Below are 27,880 nucleotides of genomic sequence, written 5' to 3'. Positions count from 1 at the left end.
GGACGTGCAGGTCCGGTTCAAACGAGGTCTTCCTTGGTCACCTCCGCCTACAGACTGGTTAAAACTTAACACCGACGGTGCTCGTAGGATTGATACTTGTTTGGCTGCTTGCGGGGTGTCTTATGTGACCAAACAGGTGGTTGGATCATGGGATTTGTCGAATCCATTGGAATTTGTTCGGTGCTTTATTCGAAACTTTAGAGGGACAATCCTTGGCGTGGAACTTGGGTTGTAGAAATGGATAGTAAGGAAATGTCCGCGATTGGTTTTGGCCGGGTACCACACATTCTCCATCTGCTTGATCGGGAATGGAATTCGAAGTTTTCATTTGCACCTCTAAATGGCTTGGAGCCTTGGACTGATGATTATATCATACAAAAAATGATGGTATTCTTTTTAAACATCCTGACATGTATGAGAGGATAGTTGGAAAACAAAACTATTTGACGTCCCAACATAGAATTTTCAGTAAGCACCTTTAGCTAATTTATATCTACTCCTCCAATTCAACATCGGACAACCCTAGAACCAATTCATATTAAATGTTTTGTTGATATTAAGTGGGCCGGATCCAAGATTGATGCGAGATATACTACTAGATTTTGTGTATTTGTTGGTGACAACTTATATCATCAAAAAGTAAGAAGAAAAATGTCGTGTCGCAGTGGAATGCAGACATCAATGTATGAATTTATGGGGTTAATCGTAAATATGATCACTTATATTTATATTTTGTCCACTTTTAGTCACTGATTTCGAAAAAAACATAAAATATATTCACTTTTTTTTATTTATGTCGGAACCGTCTTTCAGGTTGGGCCCGGAATTGGGCTTCGACTTGAATTGATTGGGTTAGAGTTGCCACCGACCATTTTAAAACGAATTTAGGTGAGTCGGACACCATCTTACCTGATCTGCGTTGTACCAGAACGTGTTGGGTTCGGGAGTCGGTTACGGTCAAAGAAGGATTAACACCATTGAACCGCCCTTTCGGTACCAATTAATTTACTGGTTGCCTTTACTTGCGAAAATTTAAATTTAAATTGAAATTTAAAACATTCGATTCGAATTACTTACATTAAATCGATTGAGATGATTACTGAAAAAAAGTCAAAAAGGATGTTAAATTGAAAAAATAAACAAATAAATAAAAAATATCAAATAAAAGGAGTAAAAAGGTTAGAAATAAAAAAAGTAAATCAAAGAAAAAGAATAAAATAAAAATAAATAAAATGATAAAAAAATATTAAATAAATTAAGAGAAAAAACATAACAAAATAAAAAATAGAAAAACAAAGAAATCATTAAAATATGTTAAACAAACCACACAAAAAAGTGTTAAATTTTACAGTAAATAAAATAAAAATGATATGAAAGAAAAAAAGAATAAAAAATAAATAAAAAAATTAAAATAAAACTTAGAGTATTAAATTGAAACAAAAAAAAGCAAACTGCAAAAAAATAAAATTAGAGGGTTAATTCACAAAGTATAAACAGTGACTAAATTGAATGAATTAAGAATCCCGAGGTCAAATTACAAGTGGTGACCGGATTGTAAAGCGAATCAAAGTTCTAAGGACCGCAGAGAGGATTTAAAAATCTTCTATTTGTAAGGAGGCCCCTAGTATATAAATAGCTTAATTATCATTTTTCTCTCATTTGTAACTCTCCTATAATGAAAGCTTCTCCCATTCTCTTTCAATTCTCTCTGACTCCCCTTTTCCCGGTCAAGTACCAGCCACCGCCCAGTGGCCTATCCGGTGCCAACAACCGTCGCCGCCGAGCGGCGGCCGAAAAAACAAACCACTCAAATAAATTCTCTCACCCCCGTAACCTCAGATTCGAGGCCCGATTCACACAAAGAATCCCCAATCGAAGCAGATCTAAGGGTAAAGATCTCGCTTCTACCTTCTTCGGCTGAAAAGCCCTTCGATTCCCTAACCTTGTGGTTTTTATGCTTCGCTTGACATTTGGGTTTTTCGTGTATAAGTTACTGTTTTAGTTTGATGGTTTCTTGTTTTTGTGTATTGTTGGTTTCGATCTTGGTTTTTTTGATGGTTTTCTTGTTCTGCTGTGTTTTCGATCTGGTTGTTCACGTGTTTGATTTTTCTGTTTTCCACCGTTGATGTGGTACTGGTTCGATCTTTGTTGGTCGATGATTTTATGTGTTCCTCGTGGGTACTGTTGTGATGGTCGTGGGTTCTCTTCCCTCTGTTTTCTTTTCTTTTCGGTTGTTTTCGTTCCAGCTCCCCTTCCCCCCAATGTCGATTTTAGATATTATTTATAGCACAAAGAATGGCTATTTTTAGAGTCCTATTCGGACTAAAATTCTAAAGTTTGTTGGCCTCTTGGTTTGTTGCTTGGAGTGGCGTTAGTGCCGAAAGAACCAGCATCAAATACGGCCGTGTGGAATGGATGAGGAGCCATGAGGTAGGATGGATCTCCTGGGCTGCTGGCTTGGAACGAATGATGGGTCTGTAAAGAGAAAAAAAGAAATGTATTAATTTAAGTAATATATATATATAATATACTATATGCATATGGACAAAAATTAGATTCCACAACTGCCACTCTTTGTCTTTTCTCGTGAAACGAAAAATAGGACAAAGATAAAAGGACACAAATTTTCATTCAATGGAGTTGACAATTGAATCTGATAGTTCAATTAAGGATAACTCCATATCGAATTGAGTTTTGGATGGCTCATTCGTCGCAAATTTGAGTCCATCTTAAAATGATATGGAATTGAAATTGTAGTTCAGAATTTGAATTGGGATGCGGCTTCTCGTTGCCCCAATTGTATTCAACCTCGGTCTTCTTCTCGATTTAAAGACCTTGGTTAAAAAATTTGACTGGAAAATAGTTCATTTACTCCTCCATGTGGTTGATAGGCCCTCGAGCTGGATGAAATCAAACTCGGAAGGTCTTCGTTGACAGATAGCTTTTCTCGACTTAAGCTATGCTGTCGGAAAGCGGTTTTTTTCAATAAAGCACAGTTAACCCATGTCTTCTTCTTGACTTGAAAACCTCGATTGCAGCCGGACAATAGTGTGATTGAGGTGTCATCGAGCTGAATGGAATCGAACTCGACAATTTTGTTGACGGATATCCCTTTTTGCCTTGAGCTATGTTGTAAGTTTTATTTGCCTCTGAGCTGAATATAAATGAACTCGAAGGTCTTTGGATGTCAGATAACCCTTCTCGACTTAAGCTATGCTGCAAATGTTGTGCCTTTGAGCTGAGTGGAATCAAACTCTGCTGTCTTGAGCAGATAACCCTTCTAGCCTTGAGTCATGCTGCAAATGATATGCCCTCGAAGTTGAGTGTAGTCGAACTCGAAGGTCTTTGTGTTTCAAGAGAAACATTTTCAAAGTTTTTTTTTGTTTCAAGAGAAACGATTTCAAAGGTTTTTTGTGTTTCAAGATAAACTGTCTCCAGGGAGGAAAAATTTTGTTTCAAGATAAACATATTCAAAGATTGGCGTTTCAAGAGAAACTGTCTTAAGAGAGACAAAACTTTGTTTCAAGGGGAACTGTTTCAAGGGGAACTGTCTCAAGAGAGACAAATTTTTTTTTCAAGATAAACTATCTCAAGAGAGACAAAACTTAGTTCCAAAAGAAATTGTCTCAAGGGAGACAAAATTTATTTCAAGGAAAACATATTCAAAGATTTTGTTTCAAGGGAAACTGTGTCAAGAGAGACAAAACTTTATTTTGAGTAAATTAGTCTCAACCGAGATGACCCCTTGTTTCGAGAGAAACAATCTCAAAGGCGATTGATAATCTGCTTGTTCCTGCATGTTAAAGAAATCCTTTCAGAAGCTCTAATCGTTGACTTAAGGAAGTCAAATATGTGGATGGAATGTTTGTTGTGACACTAAATCACTTCATCGGGCACGATATCCTTCTTCGTGAAGTTGAAATCGTGGATGGCTCCATCGCTGTGAAATTGAGATTTTAATTGGACGTCCTTCGTTGTGAAGTTAAAATCCACACTTGAAAATTGCATATCTTTCGAGTTCAATATCTTTCACCGTGAAACATGAATCTGCAAAATTATGCACATATGCGATGCTATGGATGCAATGCTCTTATGTGTGCCTAAAATGTACATGTGAAATATGTTATTTTAGGATTTAGAGAGAAATCTCAATCTCTGATTGTCAGTCTTCTTGATTCTGGAATCTTGAATTTCTGATTCTTGATCTTGGATTCTTAAATATGCTTAAATCCGATGTACAGAACGCTGATCTGTGAAGGGAATAATTGCGTGAGCAGTCTTCAATCTATCCCTGACTCAGTTTGTCTGCATTTCCACTAGGGTATACTCTTGCAAACCTCAACCTAAGACAATTTATTTTCCTTCCCCTATCAAATTTTGCCCCAAAAAATGGTTTCTTTTGCCTTAGCTTTGATCTTGAGCTTCAGATAGATATTTGTTGAATTTCAAGATATGCTTATAGAGAACTTATCTTGTTTGAAAATACTTTTCTTCCTTTGAATTTTCACAATTTTGAAAAATATCAAAAGGAAGTTTGAAAAACATTGCCTCATTCTAGGTTTCACAATTGAAGCAAATCATAAAACATGAGTTCATTGGATAACAAAAGAATCAAATTATCTTTTAAGCTTTGATAACTGCAAATCTTTGACAAATATCAAGATCGAAAAGTTGGTTTAGAGGTGGGCTACCCTAATCCTAAGGTTTGATATTTTAATCGGAGGTGAACAAAATGACACAACTAGCAAAATCAATGGCTAGACCTTTCATAACACTTTTGTTTCAGTTCTCTGAAATCTTCCATTTGTTCAAGCTTCGTAGGCTCCTCTAAAAAAGGTGGTGCATAAATATCGGTCTAAAAATGAAATTCCTGAGTGCTCGTGTGATATTGAATATAATAGGTGTTCCTTAACTCCCTTAGTCCATCTTTTATCGAAACTCCTTATTTAATTTTGCAATTGTCTGGCTAGCTGATTCCATAAAATCGGAGCGTTTAACCAATTGCTCTAGAGGGACAACCTAATATCATTGTATAGATATTATAATCACCTTTATCAGGCTAGCTGAATATTATCCATAAATTCGGGGCATTTAACCAATTGCTCTAGATGGAAAACTCAATCTTTATTGTACATTATAATCACCTTTATCAGGCTAGCTGAATCTTATCCATAAAGTAGGGGCGTTTAACCAATTACTTTAGAGGGACAACTCAAGCTTTATTATATATATATATATATATAATATTATAATCTGGGTATACGGGTCCAATTTCTTAAGTTTGTTAAGGAGAACCTATTATAGTCTAGGTGTTTGTTGAAGGTCAGAAAATTTCATCGTTAGAGTTCAATTCCCAAGCAACTAACCTAAACTAGAATCACCTACTTGACCATTCCATCTGAGAAGATCATGATCATCATTGAACGTCATAACAAAGGTATAAACCAATTAGTTTTGCCATCTCATGTGCTAGTTTCCCCATTCTATTTGCTCCTAACATATACCTGAAAACCTTTGATTGGCTATACATGCGAGGAGAGGGCTAGCTTGGTTCTTGTAAGAGAAGGGTATGTATTTCAGTGTATGTTCTGGATCAAAAGTGGTCCTTGTTTTGTAAGGTTCAATCTTTTCATTTGTCAAAGATTTACAACCTCAATTTTTAAAAAGTTTTTTTAATTAAGGTTATATTCAAGGAATTCAAGATTAAAATTTGCTTATTTCCTCAGAAGGAAACGTTTTATTTAAAATGTTTGAACGTCAAGTGACTTAAAAACATTCACACATAATAAGTATGAAAGAAAAAATAGGTTCAAACAAGATGATATGCTTGAAAATGCAATAGAATTCCTGATGGATGCCCCATCCGCTCTCGATCAGAATGTCCCAATACACATTGAAAGTCAATGCCCCTGAATCGATCAAATCTTGGACCTTATGTTTCAATGCCCCGTATTTCTAAGTGGTGTGCTCTGAGCTCCCAATATGATAGCTGCATATGGCGTTAATATCATGGCCTTTAGGATATGGGGGTCTCTAGGTTTGGATTGAATCAGAGTCACGAGATTCTTCTCAACTAGCGTTGGGAGAAACTCCTCATATGTCATTGGGATTGGACTGATGCAAATCTTTTCACGAAAGACATTATGAGGTCTAGTCCCCATATTAGTCAGGTAAGATCCCTTTCATTCCTTGGTTCTCTCTGAGTTCGTTTAGAAGTATCGGATGGTACAACATCAGTGGTTTTTGAACTTGAGATCATAATATCTTTGTTGGCGTTGTAGGTTTTGACATTATTGATCTCTATCTCTTTGTTCTTCATGGGAGGCTTCTTACTGGAGTCATCTCCCTCAATCTTTCCTTGCTTTATGGCCAAATCACTAGCCATAACTAGATCTGAGAAACTTCCCGATGTGATTGCCACTAGGTGCCCGAAGTAAGGTGCCTTCAGGGTTTGTACAAACAACTTCCTGGTTTCCTTTTCATCCAAAGATGGATGAACTTGCACAACCAAATCCCTCTATCTCTGTGTATTGTCGAAACTTTCATTGTACTTTTCTCCAGGATTTGTAGCATAACCCGATCTGGTCTCATATCATTAATATGCTTGTGTTGCTCCAAGAAAGATTTGGCTAAGTCTTTCCATGTCTTGATATAAGTTCATCTGAGCTGGTTGTACCACCGGATAGCTGAACTGGACAGGCTCTCCTGGAAGTAGTGGATCAGGAGTTGGTCATTTCCCACATACACTGTCATTTTCTGACAGAACATAATGATGTGGGCTGAGGGGCAACTATTCCCGTTAAACTTCTTAAACTCAGGGACCTTCAACTTTGGTGGAAGCACTAAATCTGGAACCAGGCTTAGCTCCATTGCATATACTCCATAATAGTCCTGGTCCCCTTTGACCATCTTCATCTGGTCTTTTAACATCCTGATATTTTCTTCCATTTTCTTTGCCTTATCTTTATCGTCAAAATCCGGGATATGATAGTCTTCCGGATGATTGTCAGTGTTGGTTGCAGAAGCTTGTATGTTTGTACCATATATGACTTTCCCCTTGATAGCATATGAGTCCCCTTGTAATCTGGGTAAGATCCCGGGTGAGACAACCACTTGTGGGGTTGGTGGTATAATGACCATTTCAGATGAACCTACCCCTGGTATACTGGCTTGTTGGAGACCCGATAAATTGGCCACAATTTGATCGACCAAGGACTCCTGGTTCTTCTTGATGGACTCCAGGTACTTTGACTGTTCTGAGCCATCTTATCCTCCAGCTCTTTATGTAGTTTTGCCATGTTTTTCTCAATTTGAGCGATTATGGCCTCCATTTGCTTTTTTTTTCAAGCGGGTGTTATGCGGATGTGGTGTATCCAACGCTTGAGGTGGTTTATCTAGTATTTGTTCCCTTTTGATGAGACATTCTTTCGTTAGTTAATGCGAATGCAAAGGAATAAAAATAAAAATACGTCTAAATGCATGATGAATGAAATAATTCTTATTGGGGACAAAAGTGTTACGTCTTAGGAGATAAAAACATTTTAAAAGTATAGACCCTGAATAGCTTCTGACAGGCTGATTCATCTTCTGTCTTTTCTGTCATCGGTTGAATGCCCTGTCGAATTGTCCCGGCTTCTCAGGCTAAACTGTGCAAGTGGCAAGCTGATTGCCACAAAAAAGAGGCCTCGAAGGACTGCATCTCCGACTTTCACTCTCTGTCGAGCTTGTTCCTAATGAAAGTGCCATTGAAGTCCTCCATTGATAGGAACTATCCGAAGCTTGCTTCTTGAATTTGTCAATAGTGGTCGGTTGCCTTTGGAGGAGCTCTCCAGGTCAATAACCTTTTCTCGTCTTGCCCCTGCAACCATTGCCAGTTCAAAAGTCAACTTTTGGTGTGCATAGTATAAATCCCAAACCCTTTTAAACCGGACTTTTATGTTTTTCACCTCTTGTATTATAACCCCTTTGTCCATTAATGCAAATTATTTACGTTTAATGAACAAGTATTTGGTGGATCGACACCTCTTTTATATGAATGATGCAAAAGATGAAAATAAAATAAAAGAGAAAAAAATGAAAAAAGTTAGTAAGGTGAAAATAATAAAAAACAATCATGAAAATAAAAGTCTTACACCACATGATATCTACCCGACATGCTTATTATTCCTACTCGGACATGATATCTATCCCGCATGCTAATTTCAAACAAATCCTAACCGTATATTTGTCCAGTTCGCATGCTTTGAACAGAAAGTAAAGCAGTAAACAAAGTTGTCATGAGTTTGGAACGAGGTTTTAGGGTGGGCTCTAATTCCCTGTACTCCCCTGGTTTAGGTTCTAAAAAGGGTACCCGAGTTCTCCTTGTTGGTGCCCCATTGGGCTTGCCAGACCCTGAGTCCTAAGCCCATTACAAGCTTATGTGGACTAAGTTAAACTCGAGAGGATACATTCCCTTATGCCCATACAGAGAATAAATTCACACGAAAGCATAAGGTATATGAATCTCGAAGGTTACTTACTAGGCCCATACGGAGAATAAATTCTCACGAGAGCGTCGCTTTCACCCCCTTAAAAGGGTTCAGAGCTCGGGTATAGAGCTTGAGATGAAATTTTTTAAAAATCTGAAATCATTGAGAAAAACGTTAGTACAACTATTTACTTGAAAAATAATCAAAGGTAAATAATTGGAATCGAATAAATAAATTTAAATTTAATTTCGAAAATTAATTTCGGCCTGACTCACTTACCTTTGTCCCCAGCAGAGTCGCCAAGCTGTCAGAATCGTCTTTCGGGTTGCGTCAGAATTGGGCTTCGACTTGAATTGATTGGGTTAGAGTCGCCACCGACCATTTTAAAACGAATTTAGGTGGGTTGGACACCATCTTACCTGATCTGTGTTGTACCAGAACGTGTTGGGTTCGGGAGTCGATTACGGTCAAGGAAGGATTAACACCCTTGAACCGCCTTTTCGGTACCAATTAATTTACCGGTTACCTTTACTTGCGAAAATTTAAATTTAAAACATTCGATTTGAATTACTTACATTTGATCGATTGAGATGATTACTGAAAAAGGTTAAAAGGATGTTAAATTGGAAAAATAAATAAATAAATAAATAAATATCAAATAAAAGGAGTAAAACGTTACAAAAAAAGTAAATCAAAAAAGAATAAAATAAAAAATAAATAAAATAATAAAAATATTAAATAAATTAAGAGAAAAAAACATAACAATAAAAATAACAAAAGTAAAAAAAATATAAAAAAAATAAATAAAAAAAGCAAGGGAGAAAATAAAAATCATTAAAATATGTTAAAAAAACCACACAAAAATAGTTAAATTTTACAGTAAATAAAATAAAAATGATATGAAAGAAAAAAAAGAATAATAAAAAAATTAAATAAAACTTAGAGTATTAAATTGAAACTAAAAAAAAGCAAACTGAAAAAAAAAATTAGAGGGTTAATTCACAAAGCATAAACAGTGACTAAATTAAATGAATTGAGAATCCCAAGTTCGAATTACAAGTGGTGACATGATTGTAACACGAATCAAAGTTCTAGGACCGCGAAGAGGATTTAAAAAACCTCTATTTGCAAGGAGGCCCCTGGTATATAAATAACCCATTTACCATTTTTCTCTCATTTGTAACACTCCCATTATGAAAGCTTCCCCATTCTCTCTCAATTCTCTGACTCCCCATTCCCCGATCGAGTGCCGACAACCGTCCGTTGAGCCGCCGAAAAACCCACTCTCACCCCGTAACCTCGATCGATTCACACAAGAACCCCAATCGAGCAGATCTAAGGGCAAAGATCTCGTTTCTACCTTCTTCGGCTGAAAAGCCCTTCGCTTCCATGACCTTCTGGTTTTTATGCTTCGCTTGACCTATGGATTTTTCGTGTATGAGTTACTGTTGTAGTTTGATGGTTTAATTTTTATGTATTGTTGGTTTTGATCTTAGCTTTTTTGATGGTTTTCTTGTTCTGATGTGTTTTCGATCTGGTTGTTCACGTGTTCGTTTTTCTGTTTTCACAGTTGATGTGGTACTGGTTCGATCTTTGTTGGTTGATGATTTTATGTGTTCCTCGTGGGTACTGTTGTGATGGTTGTGGGTTCTCTTCCCTCTGTTTTCTTTTCTTTTCAGTGGTTTTCATTCCAGCCCCCCTCCCCCCAATGTCGATTTTACATATTATTTATAGCACAAAGAATGGCTATTTTTAGAGTCCTATTCGGACTAAAATTCTAAAGTTTGTTGGCCTCTTTGTTTGTTTCTTGGAGTGGCATTGGTGCCGAAAGAACCGGCGTCAAATACGACCGTGTGGAATGGACGAGGAGCATTGAGGTAGGAGGGATCTCCTGGGCTGCTGGCTTGGAACGAATGATGGGTCTGTAAAGAGAAAAAAATGTATTTATTTAAGTAATATATATATATATATATAATATACTATATGCATATGGACAAAAATTAGTGTCCATAATTTAATAAAGATGCGATCACCCCAGCTAACTATCGTTAACACCAATTAAATATTTTCATATAATCAGACATCTGCTCTTGTTATTTACATATTCTCTTAATTTAGTCACACTTTTAATAAATTAAAAAAATTAATCCTCCAATTGAATGATGCCACATATCATTCCACGTATCACCATTCGGTTGGAGTACTAACTTTTTTTAATTTAATATATATTTATTTCCACCAATTAGAGAATGACATGTGTCACCATCTAGTCGAAAGAAAACAAAAGAAAGAAAATTGGGACAAAAAAGATTCAAACATTGGTCACTTGGGAAACTAAACATGTATCCAACGATTAAGCCAAGACCATTGTTTAGTCTAACGTAGAAAATATGGTGTCTATATTTTGTATTTTGGTGTATAAATACTTAAATTCATAATATTTTATATATATTAACTTAAAAATATTTTTATATTAACTTATTAAATATATTTTATTATTAACTTGATTTAAAAATATTTTATTTTTATTTTCATTTAAAAATATATATTTTATGTTAAAATTTATTTAAAAGTATGAATAAATCGAGAGAATATGTAAATAACATGGACCAAATGTGTGATTATATCAACTATCACGTCATATATTCTTTTAATTGTTAATAGCAGTTAATTTGTGATGACCACATCTTAATTAAATAAAAACGAAAGTAACTATATCTTAATTAAATAAAAATGAAAGTAGTCATATCTTATGTTTTCTGAAATAAGTGACCAAAAGTGTACAAAACACAAACATAAGTTATCATCCGTGTAATTATCTCAAATTTACATAAGTTATCACATAGAAAATTATATTTTCTTTCAAATTGGCCATCTAAATTTCACACTTTATTCGATTAAATCTTTTAAACCTTGAATTTCTTCCAATTTCATTTAGACAGTTATAAATTGTTCCTCAAAACTTCTAACCACAGATTTGGAGTGTGACACAACATGTATCATAATATTATAAATAATTATGATTAAATTTGAAGAGAAACTCAAACAATTTGAATCGATTCGATTTTACCCAAATTTTATAAACTCAACTAAAAAATCCTTAAATAAAATTTAAATCATAAAATAAATCTTCAACTAAATTAACTCAATACTCACCTCTACTCATATTAGCTCGTCTTTGGTTTTCATTCCTTTTTTTTAATCAAGTTGCCATGCTTGATATTCATTCCCTTTCACTATATTTCACTATATTTGCATGCAAACAACATTTTAAAGGCAAATTAATAGTTAAAATGATTTTTTATTCTTGTGTCAACCATTACGTGAGGTACCCTTAAAATTTATTATTTTAATAAACACTTTTGTTAGAATATATTTTAAAGTCAATGATTAAATTTAATTTAAAAAAATTATGAACTATTTCTATTAAAAATAAATTTATTCAACAACCCTGGCTTTATTTTAGTCAAGTATTTCATCAGATACACGTACACGTCTTAGTATGGACGGAACTAGAAATTTATTATAGCAGGGTCAAGATATTTTTTTTTCCATAAATATAATTTTTTTAGTTGCGGGAGGGATGGTAAATTATTTATTTATTTATTTAAAAAAATATTTTTTATATTAATTAATACTTAAAGAAATAATTGGTCAGCCAAAAATATTCCGCCCCTGCAAATTAGCTCTCTCCTCACCCCGGGGTATTTCTCATGTTGACAACCCTGGCTTTTATTTAGGTATGTCGCTTGTGATAGGTCGGAACAAATATGATGCTTTCGGGTTTCTTTGAGACAAGGTAGTATCCCTTGTACGAGGCTGGACGAAGCACACTGATGTGATCATAACTACACCAACGGATCCTAAAGTCATTCCTAAAGGACCTATCACTCGTGCAAAGAAAAACCAATTCAGGGAAGTACTTTCTCATAAGTGCATTCGTGCTTTTAAATCTTTTAATGGGAAAGAACCATTAGATAATAGGTTGTTTAATATATTACATGTTGATTATTAAATAACCTATAGTACACATCTTTATCTTATACACATTAATATAGTTCATGTACTTAACTTATTCTTTATGTTTTAAGTGTAGGTACATTCGACCACAAAATGGTGAAAGCAACAACAAGGAAACTTACATGGGGATGTTTAGGAGAGCATAAGGAACATTTGGTGAAAAGTTGTCAGGAGACCCGTGAGGTCATAGCTAGATTGAGCTGAAGATTTGAGCTAAAATATGACTTCAATTCAGCTGGGGAGTTGTACCATCGTCATCACCACTTTGGACACTTCAAATATGTCCTAAGTCAATTTTTGTGAAATCGTACCTTTTCATGAATAGTTGCCAACTCAAGAGGTACCTTTTTACAAGGAGCTGCCATAATGTTCATCATGTTACAACTCACCTATGGCTAGCTCACCTCCAGCTCATTTACCCTAGAACTAGTTCAAACATGAAATGTTACCTTCCAACAATTGTGACCTTTCAAGAATGTTGCTGCCCATGAAAATGCCCTTTCATCAAGGTGCACGTTGGTGAAGAGTTTACATCCATTGGAGCTTCCATAATGTTCATCATGTTACATCCACATGCTTTGGACATTAAGAAATTGGCGCCAAGATGAACCAACACAACACTATTCGGCCAAGGGAGATGCATCTTCATCCTAGTTGAACCATCATATCTTATTTTGAAGGGATAGCCGAACCATCACCATGCCAAGGGACTTCTGCTTTCATTTAAAGCATTATGTATTTTCAATTAAAGTCATGTACTTGCGGAATTACTAGGTGACTTTTCAGCCAAGCCTTCTCATTTCCTATAAATTGAGAGGCTTGCTTTCATTTGTACTCATATCATTTCATAATATAAACAACCTTTGTGAGTTAAATCTCTCTTCAAAGTTTTTTTGAGAACTTTATCGATTAAGCAAGTATATTTCTTATACTTGTGGCGTCATTCATTCACCTTGATTCCTAAATTCCTAGATTTTATAACTATTGGATTGAAGACACCATTACCACCCCTCAAACAAGTTTGTAAAGACTGGGGTTGTGCTCTCTAGCATAACTTCTTCTTTGGCGTGTTTGAGATACAATATCATCACCATCTTCCATACAACATCAACACCATTAACCATCTTCCATCAAGGCCACCAACATCTTCATTTATATTTCCACATCCAACTCTTTTTTATCCTTGTTTTCATTACTTATTTTATTATCCATTTCTTATTTCTTTATTAATATCATCTTATATCATGTTTCTTGCAGCCATACTTATAATTCAAGGACATTACTAATTGTCATTCCTATATCGGGACAATAATAAGGCTATCTATCATCTTCTTCATTGAGGGAGTAGATAAGCCTACATCAAGCGGTACTCAGAGCATAGTTGGATTGACAACAAAAGTATCATTGGCGTGCAACAACAAAAGCAAAAAAATAGAAGTTCAAAAAGGAAATCAAGACTCCTACAACAAACAAAGGAGTACAAAAAAAATCAAAAGGGGAAGAAAAAGAATTTCCAAACAAAAAGAAAGGCAAAGCCAAGGAAAAGTGCTCTACCATTACACGTCAATCAAGGAGGAAAATCTACACTAGATAAGATAACCTTATTGTGTCTTAAGAGAGGGTGCAGTAAGTGTTGTTTCTGGGTTGTAAGTACCTCTTCCTTCTTTACTTTTATTTTCCTTGTCTTCAACCTTTTCTTTCTTTTTATTTCCTTGAATCCTTTCATTTATTCTTTTGCTTTCTACCCTAACCTATGTTGCAGCCGACTTACACAAGAAGAGAAATAACTTGTTCTAATCTTGAGTTAGTTCTTCAAAGGACCTAACAAAAGAGATAGAGTGGAAAAGGCATATTGAGTGAGTGAGATCAGAATGGGAATTGGTAAAAGCCAAATCATATTCTCGAGTGTAAACGAGTGTTGAGTGGAGTGATCTTATTTTTTCTTTGGAGTGAAGTTTGTAAGGCTTTGAGAGTGTGCTGGTAAGGTTTACTTTGTTTTATTTGTTTACTAACCATGTCTCGAGTTTCATGATAAGATTTGGTAGTGAAAAGAGCTTTAAATATTCAATCCATGGAGGATAATCAAAGAGAGAATATTTTTCACACTCGTTGTCATGTAAACAACAAAGTTTGTTTTATGATTATCGATGGAGGAAGCTGTATAAACATTGCAAGTACTTTAATGATGGCCAAACTCAAGCTCAAGACGACTAAAAATCCCATACCATACAAGTTACAATGGCTAAATGATAGGGGAGAAGTCAAGGTCACCAAGTAAGTCATTTCATTTCAATTGGGAAATACTAAGACCAAGTTCTTTGTGATGTTGTTCTAATGAATGCTTTCCATATACTCCTAGGAAGGCCTTGGCAATTTGATAAAAAGACTGTTCATGATGGTTTCACAAACCGATATTCTTTCTTTCACAATGAAAGGAAATTCATCTTGACTTCACTTTCACCAAACCAAGTATTTGAAGATCAAGACACTTTGAAAAAGAGCATTGAAGCTTTCAAATCCATTAAGGAGGAGGAACCAACGAAGATGAACATATATGCTGGAGGGAAAGACATTAGGAAACATTTGTTATCCTACAAAGCTCTAATTGTACTTAGGTACAAGGAAAGCTTTCTTTTAACTAACATTCCAGAAGGCTTGCCTTCTTCTATTTCATCTTTATTGAAGGAATTCGAAGAGATATTCCAAGAAGACATTCCTAGTGGATTACCACCTATTATAAGGATCGAGCATCAAATTGATTTCATATCCGGTGCATCCATTCCAAACCGACCATCATATAGAAGCAATCTTGAAGAGACTAAAGAGTTAAAGATAAGTTGAAGAATTGATGAACAAGGGATACATACAAGAAAGTTTAAGTCCATGTGTTGTTCTGGTGTTACTTGTACCCAAAAAGGATAGTTCATGGAGAATGTGTGTAGACTTCCATGCTATTAATCAAATTACCATAAAGTACCAACATCCTATACTAAGACTTGATGATATGTTGGATGAATTTAGTGGAGCCACTATGTTCTCCAAGATTGATCTGAAGAGTGGATATCATCAAATCAGAATACGAGAAGGAGATGAATGGAAGACCACATTCAAGACAAAGTAAGGCTTGTACGAATGGATGGTGATGCCTTTAGGTTTAACCAATGCTCCTAGCACCTTCATAAGGTTAATGAATCATGTACTGTGGCCATTCATCGGTAAGTTTTGTGTGGTTTATTTTGATGATATTCTGATTTATAGCCATAACTTGGAAACACATGTGCAACATTGAGGCATGTTCTTGAAACCCTTCAAAAGGAAAAAAATCTATGCTAATATGAAGAAATATGTCTTCTGAACTAACATTTATCCTTCTTAGGCTTTATTGTAAGTTCACAGGGACTTGAAGTTGACTCTGAAAAGATTAAAGCCATTCAAGAGTGGCCAACGCCCACTTCAATCAGTCAAGTCAGAAGTTTTCATGGTCTTGCAAGTTTTTATAGGAGGTTTGTGACTAATTTCAGTTCTATTATCACCCCCTCAACAGGGATCATTAAAAAGAATTCTATATTTTCATGGGAGAAGGAACAAGAAGATGCCTTCAATGAAATGAAGGGATATTTAACAAATCTACCTTTACTTGCACTTCTAACTTTGATAAGACTTTTGAAGTGAAATATGATGCTTCTGGAATCAGAATTGGAGCTGTTTTGACTCAAGAACGACGACCCATTGCATACTTTAGTTAAAAATTGAATGGTGCTTTGCTAAACTATCCAACTTATGACAAAGAGATGTATTCTCTCATAAGAGAACTTGAAGTTTGCAACATTTTATTTTACCAAAGGAGTTCATACATACCAACCATGAAGCCATAAAGCATATCAAAGGCCAAATGAGTCAAACAAGCATCATGCCAAATGGGTAAAGTTTTTGGAGTCATTTCCATGCGTTATTCATTACAAGAAAGGTAAAGACAACATTGTAGTCGATGCTCTTCCAGAAGGTATGTACCTTAGCACTCTTGATTCAAAGTAATTGATTTTTCATATATTAAAGATTGTTATGCTACCGACCATGACTTTGAAGAAAAATATAAGGCTTGTGAAAAAGGTTCAAATGATAAGTTCTATAGGCACGAAGGGTATCTATTCATAGAATGATGTTTATGCATTCCTCAAGGGTCCCTTCGAGAAGTAATTGTTCAAGAAGCACATAAAGGAGGTCTCATGGGTCATTTTGGAGCAACACCTCCATTGGCCTAAGATGAAGAGGGGCGTTGAAAGAGTGTATGAAAGATGTGTTACTTGTAAAAAGGCTAAATCAAAAGTTATGTCTCATGGTATTTACATGCCTTTACCTATTCCACAAGAGCCATGGGTTGACATATCAATGGACTTTGTAATGGGGATTCTAAGGACAATGAATGGGCGAGACTTAATATTTGTTGTAGTGGATGTTTTTTCCAAAATGGAACATTTCATACCATGCCACAAGACTGACGATGCAACACATATAGCCAAATTATTCTTCAAAGAGATAGTGAGATTACATGGTGTTCCAAGAACCTAGTCTCTGATAGAGATGTCAAATTTCTTAGCCATTTCTGGAGGACATTATGGAGTAAGATTGGAACAAAATTGTTATTCTCCCAACATGTCACCCACAAACAGATGGGAAAACCGAAGTGGTGAACCGAGTGCTATCAACCTTGTTGAGATATGTCATCAAGAAGAACATCAAGGCGTGGGAGGAGTGCTTACCAAACGTTGAGTTTGCATACAATCAGGTTGTCCATTCAACGACCAAGATGACACCATTTGAGGTAGTGTATGGATTTAATCATTTAACACCTTTAGATCTTCTTCCTTTGCCTCAGAACACATAGTCAACAAAGAAGGAAAAAATAAGGCTGAGTTCATTAAAAAGCTTCACCAACAAGTTCGAGACAGCATAGAGAAGCGAACAAGGCAATATGATCAGCAAACAAATAAGGGACGCAAATATAAAATTGGAGGAAGGTGATTGGGTTTGGGTGCATTTAAGAAAATAACATTTCCCCTCACAAAGAAAATCCAAGTTGTTACCAAGAGGAATAGACCGTTCCAAATCATCAAAAAGATCAATGATAATGCGTAACAATTGGATCTACCTGGTGAATACAATATAAGTGCAACTTTTAATGTTTCACATCTTTCTCCATTCGAAGACAACGACGATTTGAGGACAAATCGCTCAAAAAAAAGGGAGGATGATGTGATCATAACCACCAATGGATCCTAAAGTCATGCCTAAATGACCTATCACTCGTGCAAAGGCAAAACAATTCAGGGAAGTACTTTCTCATAAGTGCATTCATATTTTTAAATCTTTTAAAGAGAAAGAACCATTAGATAATATTGTTTAATATATTACATGTTGATTATTAAATAACCTATAATACACATCTTTATCTTATACACATTAATATAGTTCATGTACTTAACTTATTCTTTATGTTTTAAGTGTAGGTATATTCGGACACAACTTGGGAGCTATCTTGGAGCTAAATGGTGAAATCAATATCAAGGAAACTTATATGGGGACGTTTAATAGAGCATAAAGGAACATTTGGTAAAAAGTTATCTGGAGACCCGTGAGCTCATAGCTGGATTGTGCTGAAGATTTGACCTACAATATGACTTCAATTCTGCTGGGGAGCTGCACCATCATCATCACCACTTAGGAACTTCGAATATGTCTTAAGTTAATTTTTTGAAATCATACATTTTCGCGAATAGTTGCCAACATAAGAGATACCTTTCCACAAGGAGCTGCCATAATGTTCATCATGTTACAACTCACCTATGGCCAGCTCACCTCCAACTCATTCACCCTAGAACTAATTCAAACATGAAAGGTTACCTTCAACAATTGTGACCTTTTATGAATATTGATGCCCATGAAGATGCCCTTTCATCAAGGGGCATATTGGTGAAGAGTTTACATCCATTGGAGGCCTAAATCACGAAGAGACATGAGACAAGTACCATGCCTATTTAGTCACGATCACATGCTTTATACATGAAGAAATTGGCACCAAGATGAACCAACACAACACCATTGGTCAAGGGAGATGCATCTTCATCCTAGCCAAACCAACATGTCTTATTTTGAAGGGATATCTGAACCATCACCTTGCCAAGGGACTTCTCCTTTCATTTAAAGCATTTGTATTTTCAATTAAAGTCATGTACTTACCAAATAAATAGGTGACTATTCAGCCAAGCCCTCCATTTCCTATAAATTGAGAGGTTGCTTTCATTTGTACTCATCCCATTTCATAATGTAAACAACCTTTGTGAGTTAAATCTCTCTTCGAAGTTCTTTGAGAACTTTATCGATTAAGCAAGTATATTTCTTATACTTGTGGCGTCATTCCTTCACCTTGATTCCTAAATTCCTAAATTTTATATCTAGTGGGTTAAAGACACCATTACTACCCCTCAAGGCCATCTTGAGATACACTATAATCACCATCTTGCATACAACATCAACCATCTTCTATCAAGGCACCAACATCTTCATTTATAATTCGCAACTAACTCTTTCCTATCCTTATTTTGATTATCCATTTCTTATTTCTTTACTAATACCTTCTTCTATCATCTTTGTTGCAGCATACTTATAATTCAAAGAGATTACTAATTGTCATTCCTAGATTGGGACAACAATAAGGCTATCTATCATCTTCTTTATTGAGGGCGTAGATTAGTCTACATCACAAATTCTTCATATAGGATCGACAGGGATGAATTGAGGTGAGGCCGAGTAGGAGCGATCACCCTTTCTAAAAAGTTAAAATTATAATATATTTTAGATTTTTTCTATATAATTTTTATTGAAAATATGTTTTATCTTCTTAAAATTTTATAAGTTTAATTTCAAACCCCTAATATAAAATGTTGCTATCGTCCCTAGAAGGTGTTGGTTGTGCGGTCTCACCCCTGGAATTTTAAAATTCCCTTATATTTCAAGTTTTTTCTTGTATTTTCTAACTTCACATCCCTAAAATTTTATAATTTTGTACCCTTAAAATTTCTAATATAATATCTAAAGTTCACACCTCTTGACATAGATTCCTGCGTCTGTGGTTAGATTGGTCAGTTTGCATCAAGGCTGTTGGTCAGACTCTCCCTACTTACATAAAATAATATTCACTCCTTGATTTAAAAAAAGAGCAAATTGAATATAAATTGGACATCGACATTTGCACAAAATAAAATAAGTTGCTATTTAGAGAAACATACATTGCATTATTTGACTTGAAATAAAAAATTGATAAAAATACATTAATTAACAAAATAAAGCCATTTTATTTCAAGTTAACATTTCGTTCGAACGTCGTATCGAATCACACTACTTCGATCAATTAATTACTTTCCACGCCCATTCTATAAATTGGTGTTCTTGAAAATATAGAATAAATATCAATAGATAAAGAAAAAAGATGAAAACAAATACAATTTGAAGTCTATAAAATAAAATATTTAAAACATAGAGCTAATAATGTATATCTAATATAATACATAGAGCAGTAATATTACAAAATATACATATACATGAAGGACTATAATAAAATAAAAAAAGTACAGATCAACATACAAATAAAAAATAATCAAATTTGGTGATTTAATGAACCAAAATAGTACCAACAGAAACTTGAAGGGACCGAACAATAATTATAAACAAGCCAGAACCACAATAAAAAATACCAACCAATAAAGGCACTAGGAATGAAAATAATCCATAAATAATCTTGAGGACCAAAATAAATTAAACCAGAAACATGAAAGGGAAAATAACAATTAAATCCAAATACAACAATATGCAAAGCAATGACTAAAATAAAAGATTTGCAAATATTGTGACCAAAGTCAAACATTAACAAAAATGACATATTATGTAAGACGATAGCTTAAATACAAACATTTACAAGATAAGTGCTCAAAATAGAAAGATTAAGCTTTCATTCAATGATCAAAGGAAGAAGTTACAAAGTCAGAGGGACCTAAATTATGATTATCCCATATGCTAAAATACAACCCCACTCCCTATCGAAACTGCATCATTTCGGGATGGTATATATAACCACCCTCAAGCCCAAACTGGCCATTTTTCTAATTTGTTTGTTTTATTTTGGGAGAAAAAAGAGAGAGTTTACAAACTCTCTCAACTTCCTCGTCGGGAAGGGGATCTGCTGCCCACCAGAGGCAAATCACCGCCACTCACGACGCGGGGGAGTAAAACACCTTAAAAAATATTTATGCCCCTTGACCTGAATCCTAGCCCTCTTTAACCTAAAGCTCACATTAAAGCCCTAGATCTAGGTTGTATACCTTTCGAAGACTTGAAATCCGATGACCTTTCCTTTCTCCTGATGTTCTTCTGATCGAAGGTAAGGGTTTCTCTCTTTTCTTTTCTTTTTTGGTTGTTTTCTATTCTTTTTTTGTTTTTTTTGTTTTTTGAAACTATTTTTGTTTCTTTTTATTTTCTTTCGGGTTTCTCTTGTTCTCTCCCTTGTCTCCTCCAAAACTCTCTCTCTTTTATCTTGTCTGTGTATGATTTGATGCTCCCTTTTTGCCGCTGAGAGATAGAGTCTGATCACTCTATTTTTTATTATTGACAGTCCCAATTTTGGACTTCATTTGGTACAAATAGGTTTTTTTTTTTTTTCTCTTCTCTGCTGATTTTTTGGTGATTGACTGGATGGATGAAAATGACAGTGTCAGAGTGATGACAGCGGGGCAAGGAGCTCCGGTTGCAGCTCACGACGGAAGGCTAGGCGTGCATCACACGCGCGCCATCGAGCGGTCTGGATCTGTCGGTAGTGGTGGTGGTGTTTAGGGTTTAAAATCCCTAACCCTTAGGCAATATGGACCATTGATCTTTCTCTATATCCAACAGTGAAGATTGGGGATAAGGGTGAAACCCTAGCCGGGTTTGGGCCTGTTGGGCTTGCTTGTAATATGGGTTGGAAATAAAATGTAATAATTATTATAAAATATAATAATAATAATAAATATAGTAATAGTAATTAAATAAGACCTGAAAAAAACAAGTGTCTACCACTGCCCCTCTTTGCACATTCATGTGTTAACAAGAAAGCAAAGACGATAAGACAACGAGTTTTTGTCTGGTTCTCTTTTTGGCTTTGAAATTTGATATTAAAGATGACACTGCTCATCCATGTTGAAGAGATCTGGCCGCTTTCGGATAGATTGTTTGTTAAAGATGACGTTGTTCTTCTCGTTGAGAAATCGGGTCAATCTGGAGATGATTTTGTTGCTGAAGTCGACATTTCTCATCCGCAATGAAGAGTTCTGGTCGTTTTTAGGTAAATTTGGAAACAATGGTTCCTATATAATGAGGAAGGATGGTTATCTAAGGATGACTTTGTTCCTACATGATGAGGATATAAGGTAGGTGGATGACATTGTTCCTACGTGATAAGGACGTCTAGCCATCTTTAGGGATAATTTGGAGACAACATGGTTCCTACGTGATGAGGAAGTCTGGTTATCTAAGGATGACACTACTACGTGATGAGTATATCTGGTCGGTGGATGGCATTATTCCTACGTGATGAGGAAGTCTAGCCATATTTAGGGATAATTTGGGAGACAACACGGTTCCTACGTGATGAGGAAGTCTGGTTATCTTATGATGGCGTTGCTCCTGCGTGATGAGGGGATCTGGTCGGTAGATGAAATTTTTCCTATACGATGAAGACGTCTAGCTATCTTTAGGGATAAATGGAGATAACACGTTTCCTACGTGATGAGAAAGTCTAGTTATCTAAGGATGATGCTACTCTTACGCGATAAGGAGATCTGGTCGGTGGATGACATTGTTCTGTGATGAGGACGTCTAGCCATCTTTAGGGATAAATGGGAGACAACACGGTTCTTACGTGATGAGAAATTCTGGTTATCTAAGGATGACTGATCCTAGGTGATGAGGAGATCTGGTATGTGGATGACATTGTTCCTGTGATGAGGATGTCTAGCCATCTTTAGGGATAATTTGTTTCAAGAGAAATTGTCTCAAGCGAAACAAAATTTATTTCAAAGGAAACTTAAAGTTTATGTTTCAAGAGAAATTGTCTCAAGAGAGACATATTTCTTTCAAGAGAAACAATATCAAGGTTTTATGTTTCCAAAGAAACTATCTCAAGAGAAACAACATATGTTTCAAGAGAAATAGTCTCAAAGTTTTTATGTTTCAATAGAATGTCTCAAGAGAGAGAAAATTTGTTTCAAGAGAAACAATCTCAAAGTTTTGTGTTTCCAGAGAAACTATCTCAAGCGAGACAAATTTGTTTTTAGGGAACACAATCTCTGGTGAGATCAATTTTGTTTTAAGTGAAACAATTTTAAAATTTGTGAAAATATGTCTCAAGTGAGATGAAAATATCAAAGGTGAGCAATTTTTGTTTCAAGTAAAACAATTTCAAAAAACAATTTTCGAAGAAAAACTGTCTCAAGGGAGACAAAGTTCATTTTGAAAGAAACAATCTCAAGTGAGATCAATTTTGTTTCAATATTTTCAAAATTTACAAAAAATCGTCTCAAGTGAGACGAAATTTGTTTCGAGAGAAACAATCTCAAAGGCAACAGACAGTCTGCTCCTGCAGGTTGAGAAGATCTAGCTGCCTTTAGAAGATCTTATCGTTGAATTCAGGATGTCAAAATTGTTCCTTCATGTTGAGGAAATTTGGTCATCACCAAAATCTGATTTCCTAAAAGATTAATATAAAAATGATGCATTTATAAATGACTATCTTGGATGTTATGATAGATGCCAAGATGAAGTTTATTTTATTTGTTTGATTTGATGAATTTCTGAATTTGTCCTCATGAGAGGGGAAAATGTCTTTAATAAAGACAAAATTTCAAGTGACATTTTTAAAAGTATCCTCATGAGAGGGAAAATCAAAGTCTTTATTACACATGATGATGAATGTTTGATGCAAAGATGCAAATTTCATGTAACATATGTATGTGTTGATATATGTTTTCTTGATCAATGGTGGGACTGTAGCATGAGTAGTATTCATTCTTTGTTTTCACCAGCGTGCATCCTGGAAAATATAGACTTGTGATAATTTTTTCTCGTCCCAAAAAATTTTACCCTTGGTGAATTTGGCTTCCTTTTCTGGACTTGTATAGAAATCCAATAGAGTTTTCCTTCTGATGCCCTATTCTTCCTCACTAGATGGTTTGAAAGGAGAATATATCATTTCAACATTAGGAAATTGTGTATGCTGCTGCCTTGTTGTATGAAATCAAAGGCCACTACTGAAGCTCACCACCGCATGGAATATCAGATTGCCCCAGAGAACCATAAGACACGTCTATGCCAAGGATAATGGTTAAGACCTTAAAAACAACTGGAATTGAAGGTGATGGCTCAATGGCTAACATCGAATTCAGTCCTCCAAGCGTTGCAGTGATTAGTTCAAGCTTCTTAGACTCCTCTATCCAAGGCTGTGTAGAAATATCGATCTAAAAATGAGATTCCTAAATACTAGTGTGAAATTGACTATAGCATGTTCCTCAACTCCCTTAGTCATATTAACCAAAACTCCTTATTTAGTAAATTTGATTTAACTTGTCATTGTTTGGCTAGCTTAATTCAGCTTTATTAAACACACACACACATACATATATATATATATATTATAATTGCCTTTATTTTGCTAGTTGAAGGATTCATGTCGTCACCAAGTCTTCGACTTGACAATCACAGTGGAGCAAACACCGAATTGCCAATTACCTGATCAATGTCATGGTTTGAATGTAATCTATTCAAAAGCCAGGCCTTTGAGTTTCCTCTATAACCAATTGATTTACATAATAGCTCAGCTTTATTGTATACATCCATAATTATATTCTGGGTATACGAATTCAATTTCTTAAGCTTGTCAAGAAGAACATGTTATAGTCCATGTGTTGTTGAAGGTCAAAAAATCTCATCGTTAGAGTTCAATTTCCAAGTAACTGACCTAAACTAGATTCACCTACTCAACCATTCTTTCTATAAAGATCATGATCATCATTGAACATTATCAACAGAAGTAGAAACCAATTAGCTTTGCAATCTCATGTGCAAGATGTCCCATTTTGTCCTCCTAACACATACTTGAATGCCAAGCCCTTAATTGACTCTACATGCGAGGAAAAAGCTAGCTTTGTCCCTGCAAGAGAAGGGTATGTATTCTGGTGTATATTCTGGAGTAGGATTAGGGGTTCTTGTTTGCAGGGGTTCAATCTTGTCATTTGTTAAAGATTTACAATATTAAAGAGCTTTTAATTAAGTTGATATTCAAACAATTTCAAGATTAAAATTTGCTCATTGATCATTAACTCAGAAGGAAACAATTTATTTAAAATGTTCGAACATCAAATGACTTACAAACATTCAAACATAGGAAGAAAAATAAGTTAAAACAAGATGAAATACTTTTGATTAGAGTGCAACAAAATTCATGATGGATGACGTAACCCACTCCTAATCGAATGCCCCATTACACATCAAATGTCCATGTCCCTGAATCAATAAGATATTGGACCTTGCACTTCAATGCCCCACAATTCTCAGTGGTTGCCTTGAGCTCTCAATATGGTAGCTACATAGGCATTAACATCGTGGTCAGGATATGGAGCCTCTCTTAGATTGAACTTGAGTCACAAGGTTCTTCTCAACTATTGTTAGGAGAAATTCCTCATACATCATTGGAATTAGATTGATGCGAGTCTTTTAATAGAACACCTTATGAGGTTTGGTCCCCTGATTAGCTAGATAAGATACCACTATGTTAATCTCAACACTTTCCTCAATGTTAGTATTGCTAGTGCCTCTTACCCTGCCATTCTTGACAGCTCTTTCAATCATTTCTCCACACACGATAATGTTAGAGAAACTCTTAGTAACAACTCCTATCATATGCTTAATATATGAAGATTTTAATGTATAGATGAATAAAGTGATGAACTCTCTTTTAATCATTGGTGGATGCACTTGAGATGCAAAATCCTTTCATCTTTGTGCATATTGTCGGAAGCTCTCACCACTCTTCATCTCCATATTTTGCAGTTGTTTGATCAGGGGAAATGTCAGTCAGGTGTTTGTATGACCCAAAAAGGCACGAGCTAAATCCTTTTAAGAGAGGATTTGAGTACTACTCAATTGATTATACCACTTAGAAGTGGGTTCAATCAAACTGTCTTGAAAGTAGTGGATCAATATTTGATCATTGTTGCTGTATCCAGTCATACTTCAAATAAACATTGTGAGATGGGCATTAAGACAACTGGTTGCAATGTACTTTACAAAATCGGGCATTTTGAATTTGGGTGGGAGAACCAAGTTAGGATCTAAGACTAGTTCTCTTGCATCCATTTTATTATGAGAGCTTTGTCCTCTCATTCCTTTGAATGTCTCTCTACACCACTTTTTAAGTTCTTAGGAATCTCATTCTTGGCTCTTTTCATCGCATCCAGATTTGATATGTTGTGATCAGCAGAATTATCCTGAGAAACTAATACAGTTGTACGAGTTTTAGTGGCGGAGAAGCCTACTGGTGGCTTGGAAGTTTGTCAGGTGAAATGAGTATTTATGGATTAGCATGTTCCAACACACATTCAGAGGTTTCTCTAGTCGAGGAAATCTTCTATTTGCCTCTTTCTTGGTTGAACCTAGTCAATTTTGCTACAATTTGATCAACTAGGTTGTCTTGGTTTTGAAAGATGTGATCCACAGTGGCCTTTTGGGCTTCCTCAATTTTGGCTTCCCAATCTGTTTGCATCATTTGCAAATTCTCTTCTAGTTCTTTTATAACACCCATCTCTCGTATATCTTTCTGTACACGAGATATAGATGTCACGTCACTTTTAAAGCATTTTCTCATTTGAAAATCTGTAAAATTTTGTTTTTTTTCTAAAATATTTTATATTTAATGATAATAAAACATTTATTAAACTTACGTAGGTAAACAAAAAGTAATATTCAAACATTTCATCTTTTTACATAATGGTAAATCAAATATTTTAGAGTTTTTTTACTAAGTTTATTACATGCAACTAAATACATCAAAAGTAGACATGGATTTCGTAAAAATACTGATGAGGCGACCCTTTCTTTGTGATGTTAGATGATCTCCTTACTCCGCTTGAAATTAACACATGCTAAGAAATTTCTTAGTGAGGCATAAATAATCATAAGTAAAATTCTAAACATGAGTATGTCATAACCATTCTAATATTAATTAACTCTATCAATTCATTATAAACTCTATAGTTTGCACCTGCAGTGCCAATACAGTAATTCACAAACTTACTATAAATTTTGTGTTTGCACACCCAGTGCTAATACGGAAATTCATAAACTTATTATGAATTTATTAAATTGCACACATAGTGCCTATACGGAAATTCATAAACTCATTATGAATTTCTTAAGTTACATAAAGTGCCAATACAGAAATTCATAAACTCATTATAAATTTCTTAGGTTGCACACATAGTGTCAATAAGGAAATTCATAAACTCATTATGAATTTCTTAAGTTGCACACATACTGTCAGTACGAAAATTCATAAACTCATTATGAATTTCTTAAGTTGCACACATAGTGTCAATATGGAAATTCATAAACTCATTATGAATTTCTTAGGTTGCACACATAGTGCCAATACAAAAATTCATAAACTCATATGAATTTATTAAGTTGCACACATAGTGTTAATACGAAAATTACAATACATACATTAAGCAACATTCATCTATGACTATTATCACACATAAGTACGTAATAAATCCACTCACCTGTCCTGTCTCGCTATTATATCCAAAGCGCAAATCTAACTACTCAGCGACTTTGCCTTTGCCTTTCGTTTTGCTTGACTTGGGAGCTTGATTTTGATCTACTCAAATATGCATTAAATATGTATATCATACCAATTGTTAGTGTATTCCCTAACATTTATACTTTAACAATACTCAAAAGTATTATTATTTAATTTTCTATAACAATCTCAACCTATCTTAAAATTCCTTGCTCAATAGTACGTATTACTATGATATCGATACTTATATATTGTGGTACCGATTCTCCCTTTCAGTATCGATACCATTTCTACATTCTGGATCCATGGTATAATATTTTCTCTAGTATCGATACTTCTATACTATGGTACCGATACTCCATTACAGTATCGATACAATTTCTGTATTCTGGAATCAATGGTATCAATATCTTCCTTATAGTATTGATACCCCATCAGTATCGATATTAATTGTATCAGTATCGATATTGTTCATCTGATTTATTCCAAATTTAAGCCTATAGTATCA

This window comes from Hibiscus syriacus, unplaced genomic scaffold (genome assembly GCF_006381635.1).
Source record: "Hibiscus syriacus cultivar Baekdansim isolate YM2019G1 unplaced genomic scaffold, ASM638163v2 tig00112000_pilon, whole genome shotgun sequence".
NCBI lineage: Eukaryota > Viridiplantae > Streptophyta > Magnoliopsida > Malvales > Malvaceae > Hibiscus > Hibiscus syriacus.
The sequence above is the reverse complement of the archived record's forward strand: the minus strand, read 5'-3'. Positions refer to the sequence as shown.